The following is a 6,187-nucleotide window of genomic DNA, read 5'->3' on the forward strand; positions in this document are numbered from 1 at the left end:
GGCAAGGTAACTGCTATTTAATTAACTCAACAGAAAAAAAATAAACAAGTGTTTATTCGCAGTGCTGAGCTAGTTTTGTAACTGACATGTAAAGTTAGCTATTGTTTCATCCCCTCTTGACTGAGTTGAATAAATAAGATGCTAGCTTGTAGCTACCATAGCCAGGTCAGCTCTGGCCTGTAGTTATCTGTCATAGAGTAAAATTTGCAATATAATATCGCTATCTAACAGCTGTTGTTTGTACGGAAATGTTTTGTAGCCTTTGTTTAGTCCCGTTTCAAAAGAAAAATTAACTTGGCTAGCTTTCACCAGTTGATGTACCGTTAGAGATGTTAACTATTCTTGTTGCCTCATTCACACTAGCTAGACCTGAAACTGTCACACCCTGATCTGTTTCACCTGTCTTGGTGATTGTCTCCACCCACCTCCAGGTGTCTCCTGTTTTCCCCATTAGTCCCCGGTGTATTTAGACCCTGTGTTTCCTGTCTCACTGTGCCAGTTCATCTTGTTTTGCCAAGTGAACCAGCATTTCTCCTAGCTCCTATTTTTCCCTGTCTCTGTTATTTCCTAGCCCTCCTGGTGTTGACACTTGCCTGTCCTGACACCGAATCCGTCTGCTTGACCACTCTGCCTGTTCTGACCTCGAGCCTGCCTATCCCCTTGTACTGTTTGGACTTGGTCCTGTTCACTGATCCCCTGCCTGTCCTGAACTCGAGCCTGCCTATCCCCTGGTACTGTTTGGACTCGCCTGTTCCCGACCTGCCTTTAGCCTACCCCTTTTGGTGTAATAAATATCGGAGCTCAACCATCTGTGTCCTGTGTCTGCATTTGGGTCTCGCCTTGTGCCCTTAAAGAAACAAACGATGAAGATGAATATTCTGACGTTGTTTCAGTGCAATGTGAGTTTTATTAGTCGGTATGGCATTGTAACATTATGGATCTGTCAGTTTCCCTACTTTTCACACTGACACAGTAATAAACAGCTCTAACGTTACAGGCTTCACTTTCATAGTGCCTGAACCTGCTGGTTTTCTGTCCGAATCCAACCCGCTACCACAATAACTTGTCCCAAACCCAACCGCAGTCCCGCAATATTATTTTAGGTGTATGTGACGCAGCTCACTTCCCAGCCATGGTCCCAGCAATTTTGCGCCCTATAGGCAATATCAAATGTGACTTGTTTCAGGAAACTAGGCGTATGTAGCAGGTCACTACTTCACAGAAGAGCAATTTGAACGTAAGTTGTTGTTTTAAAAAAAATCAAAATGCATTTTATTATATCATTTTTTTTTTTTTTTTTGCAGAAATGCCTTCTGGAACATATGCCTTAATAACAAACTTGTATGCCATTTGTAAATACTAACACTATTGTTAAATTACGAGCCTATTTGGTTACCCATGGAAAAAGCCAGGAACCTTCCCGCTAGCCATGACTGGCTGACATAACGGATGGGCTGGACATGCCGAGAGAGATGAGTTTGGATGGGTCTGCCATGTAGCACGCGTCTGTCTATAGCATGAGCTGCTCAGTATGAGTAGGTAATCCTTTCTAATGTGGCTTTTTTTTAAGATATCACAAAGAACTGCAAAAGTGTTGCTCTCCACATTCTGGATGGCCAAGTTTTGAAATCAGTGGAATGCCCGGTGGAAGCAGAGTGTGATAGCTAACGGGATGGAGAAAATTCAGGCATTTGATTGAAAATATGTGCAGGGAGCCAAAGGAGAAAACCCAGAAGGCTGTTGTATAAAACACCTGTCTCTGGATTACATCTTCAAACTAAGAGCAACCATGGCATCTGTGACAGCGAGGGAGAAGTGTTCATCCATGTATATGGGTAAGAGAGTCTAGTTAGCTACATTTTAAAATATAAGTTTCCAATTCAGTCAGAAAGTGGTTATAGCCTCATTGAGTTGGGATTATTGTTCATTGTTTAGCTAGCTAGCTACATGTTTAAAACAAAAGCTACACGATGCAAGTAACCATTTTACTGTAACTTTTACACCTTCTGTATCCTCTACATGTGACAAATAAACTTTGATTTTATTTGATATACTGTGTGTTTACCAACGACGGTAATGTGAAGAACAACAACCTGCACCAAATCTTTTTAATGCTACGCTTGTAAAGTAAGCAGGTGCAGGCGCTAAATTAATGCATTCACGCGTTAAGTTAACGTCATCATGCGCTAAGTTAACGCCTATACGAGTCCAATAAGCGCGTGCAAATGTGCTTGCAGGAGGTCCAACATGTGCTAAATAAATGGCTGCAAGCGGTCCTGCACATGTCAAATCCACGCCTACAGTTGCTAAATATACACCTACACATGCTAACTTAACACGTTCTTTAAAATGCTAATTTTAGTAGCCAATTTCCCTAGCTCCTCCTTTCAACCAGATTTCCCAGTTTGAAGGAACTTCATTTTACACTGCAAGCAGAGTATGAACCTTTACAAGGTAACGGTTTTGTCTTTGAAAATTGTTGTTTACTGAATCATAAAGTTGATCAGCTAGTTTACAGTGGAAGGATCTGTTTTTTTGTCACTGGCTATAAAATTCAGCTGACATTAATCTAGCACCAAGATCAGCAGTGGTTAGCATAAGCTAAATCCGATACTTGCTAGCTAAATTAGATAACGTAGGTAGCCTCAAACCCCGGCCATATTATATCATATAGCTAGTCTCAAACTTTGACCGGTCATACTGCTAGCCGCAGTGAACGGTGCCATCTTGTGTTTTAATAAAAGCCCTGCTGAAAAAAACAACTATAACAGCCACGGAAACACATTTGACTATGTTAATACTATCAAGGTAAATTACATACTAGCACGATTGTTGCTTGAATGCAGGGCCAGGCATACATACAGTCGATTACAGTCGATACAGTCAATTTTATTATATAAAGTAGCATTGTTTAAAGTGACCAGTGAATCCAATTTTTATTTATTAAAGTGGCTAGAGATTTGAGTCAGTGTGTTGGCAGCAGCCACTCAATGTTAGGGCTGTTTAACAGTCTGATGGCTTTGAGATAGAAGCTGTTTTTCAGTCTCTCGGTCCCAGCGTTGATGCACCTGTACAGACCTTGCCTTCTGGATGATAGCAGGGTGAACAGGCAGTGGCTCGGGTGGTTGTTGTCCTTGATGATCTTTTTGGCCTTCCTCTGATATCGGGTGGTGTAGGTGTCCTGGAGGGCAGGTAGTTTGCCCCCGGTGATGCATTGTGCAGACCTCACTATCCTCTGGAGACCCTTACGGTTGTGGAGCAGTTGCCATACCAGGCGGTGATACAGCCCGACAGGATGCTCTCGATTGTGCATCTGTAAAAGTTTGTTAGTGTTGTTGGTGACAAGCCAAATTTATTCAACCTACTGAGGATGAAGAGGTGCTGTTGCCTCTTCTTCAACACGCTGTCTGTGTGGGTGGACCATTTCAGTTTGCCCGTGATGTGTACGCCGAGGAAACTTAAAACATTCCACCTTCTCCACTACTGTCCCTTCGATGTGGATAGGGGGGTGCTCCCTCTGCTGTTTCCTGAAGTCCACAATCATCTCCTTTGTTTTGTTGACATTGAGTGTGAGGTTATTTTCCTGACACCACACTCCGAAAGCCCTCATCTCCTCCCTGTAGGTCGTCTCGTCGTTGTTGGTAATCAAGCCTACCCCTGTAGTGTCGCAAACTTGATGATTGAGTTGGAGGCGTCATGGCCACGCAGTCATGGGTGAACAGGGAGTACAGGATAGGGCTCAGAACGCACCCTTGTGGGGCCCCAGTGTTGAGGATCAATGTGGAGATGTTGTTTCCTACCCTCACCACCTGGGGGCGGCTCGTCAGAAAGTCCAGGACGCAGTTGCACAGGGCGAGGTCGAGTCCCAGGGTCTCAAGCTTATTGACGAGTTTGGAGGGTACTATGGTGTTAAATGCTGAGCTGTAGTCGATGAACAGCATTTTTACATAGGTATTCCTCTTGTCCAGATGGGTTAGGGCAGTGTGCAGTGTGATTGCGATTGCATTGTCTTTGGACCTATTGGGGCGGTAAGCAAATTGGAGTGGGTCTAGGGTGTCAGGTAGGGTGGGGGTGATATGATCCTTGACTAGTCTCTCAAAGCACGTAGTCGTTTAGCTCAGTTACCTTAGCTTTCTTGGGAACAGGAACAATGGTGGCCCTCTTGAAGCATGTGGGAACAGCAGACTGGGATAGGGACTGATTGAATATGTCTGTAAACACACCAGCCAGCTGGTTGGCGCATGCTCTGAGGACGCGGCTAGGGATGCCGTCTGGGCCGGCAGCCTTGCAAGGGTTAACACGTTTAAATGTTTTACTCACGTTGGCTGCGGTGAAGGAGAGCCCACAGGTTTTGGTAGCGGGCCGTGTTAGTGGCACTGTATTGTCCTCAAAGCGAGCAAAGAAGTTGTTTAGTTTGTCTGGGAGCAAGACATCGGGGTCCGCGACGGGGCTGGTTTTCTTTTTGTAATCCGTGATTGACTGTAGACCGTGCCACATACCTCTCGTGTCTGAGCCGTTGAATTGCGACTCTACTTTGTCTCTATACTGACGCTTAGCTTGTTTGATTGCCTTGCGGAGGGAATAGCTACACTGTTTGTATTCGGTCATGTTTTCGGTCGCCTTGCCCTGATTAAAAGCAGGGGTTCGCACTTTCAGTTTTGCACGAATGCTGCCATTAATCCACGGTTTCTGGTCGGGGAAGGTTTTAATGGTCACTGTGGGTACAACATCACCGATGCACTTGCTAATAAACTCGCTCACCGAATCAGCGTATACATCAATGTTGTTGTTCGACGTTGTCCGGAACATATCCCAGTCCACGTGATCGAAGCAATCTTGAAGCGTGGAATCAGATTGGTCCGACCAGCATTGAACAGACCTGAGCACGGGTGTTTCCTGTTTTAGCTTCTATCTATAGGCTGGGAGCAACAAAATGGAGTCGTGGTCAGATTTTCTGAAAGGAGAGTGAGGGAGGGCTTTGTATGTGTCACGGAAGTTAGAGAAACAAAGGTCCAGAATTTTGCCAGTTCGGGTCGCTCATTCGATATGCTGCTAAAATTTAGGGAGCCTTGTTTTCAGATTAATCTTGTTGAAATCCCCAGCTACAATATATGCAGCTTCAGGATACGTGGTTTCCAGTTTACATAGAGTCCAATAAAGTTATTTCAGGGCCGTCGAGGTGTCTGCTTTATAATCACGACTGTGATTATAATCAAAGACAATTCTCTTGGTAGATAATGCGGTTGGCATTTGATTGTAAGGAATTATAGGTCAGGTGAACAAAAGGACTTGAGTTCCTGTATTTTGTTATGATCACACCACGACTCGTTAATCATAAGGCATACACCCCCGCCCTTCTTCTTACAAGAGAGATGTTTGTTTCTGTCACCGCGATGCGTGAAGAAACCAGGTGACTGTGCCGACTCTGATAACGTCTCCTGAGTGAGCCATGTTTCCATGAAACAGAGAATGTTAAAATCTCTGATGTCTCTCTGGAGGGCAACCCTTGCCAACAATCTACCTTTTTGTTAAGAGACTGGACATTGTTTAGTAGTATACTCGGGAGAGGTGGGCGATGTGCCCGTCTACGGAGCCTGACCAGAAGACCGCTCCGTCTGCACCTCCAGCAGCCAGTCCCTCCAGAAAGATATGACTCTGATCTCTATTGCTCTTTGGTACCAGGTGGGGAGCGCTCTGCTTTGAAGAGAGAAGCTATGTCTTTGACCAAAAGAGGCTTCTCAGCGTAGATGAAAACCTCTCTGAAGAGGCTTGAGTGTCTATTCATGCAAGGCATCAGACCTAGACACTCCAGACCCTCTTTGAATCTATAAAGTAAAAAAAGTCACAAAATGAATTTGCCCTGAATAATTTATTAGCTAAACTTATGAGATTCCTTAGATATATGGAAACTTACTGCTCAAGATCATCCCGTAGCCTGCTTTCTAAGTAGAACTTTGTGGCTGACACCACCAGGGCATCCCTCTTCAATGTACAAAAGAATAGCACTGAACCCAACATGACCGCTTCCTGTGCCTCATCAACAGTTTGTGCTAACTGGATCTTAGTTAAAAAAACAGTGCTTTGGGACAAATTAGCAAAACAATAAACTGAATATCCCTACCCTTAAAAAAGATTGCCTGCCAACAAAAGGGAACCAAATCCATGTGGAAAAGTATTCATGAACAAC

The sequence above is a fragment of the Oncorhynchus mykiss genome, chromosome 15, assembly GCF_013265735.2.
Source record: "Oncorhynchus mykiss isolate Arlee chromosome 15, USDA_OmykA_1.1, whole genome shotgun sequence".
In the NCBI taxonomy this organism is placed as follows: domain Eukaryota; kingdom Metazoa; phylum Chordata; class Actinopteri; order Salmoniformes; family Salmonidae; genus Oncorhynchus; species Oncorhynchus mykiss.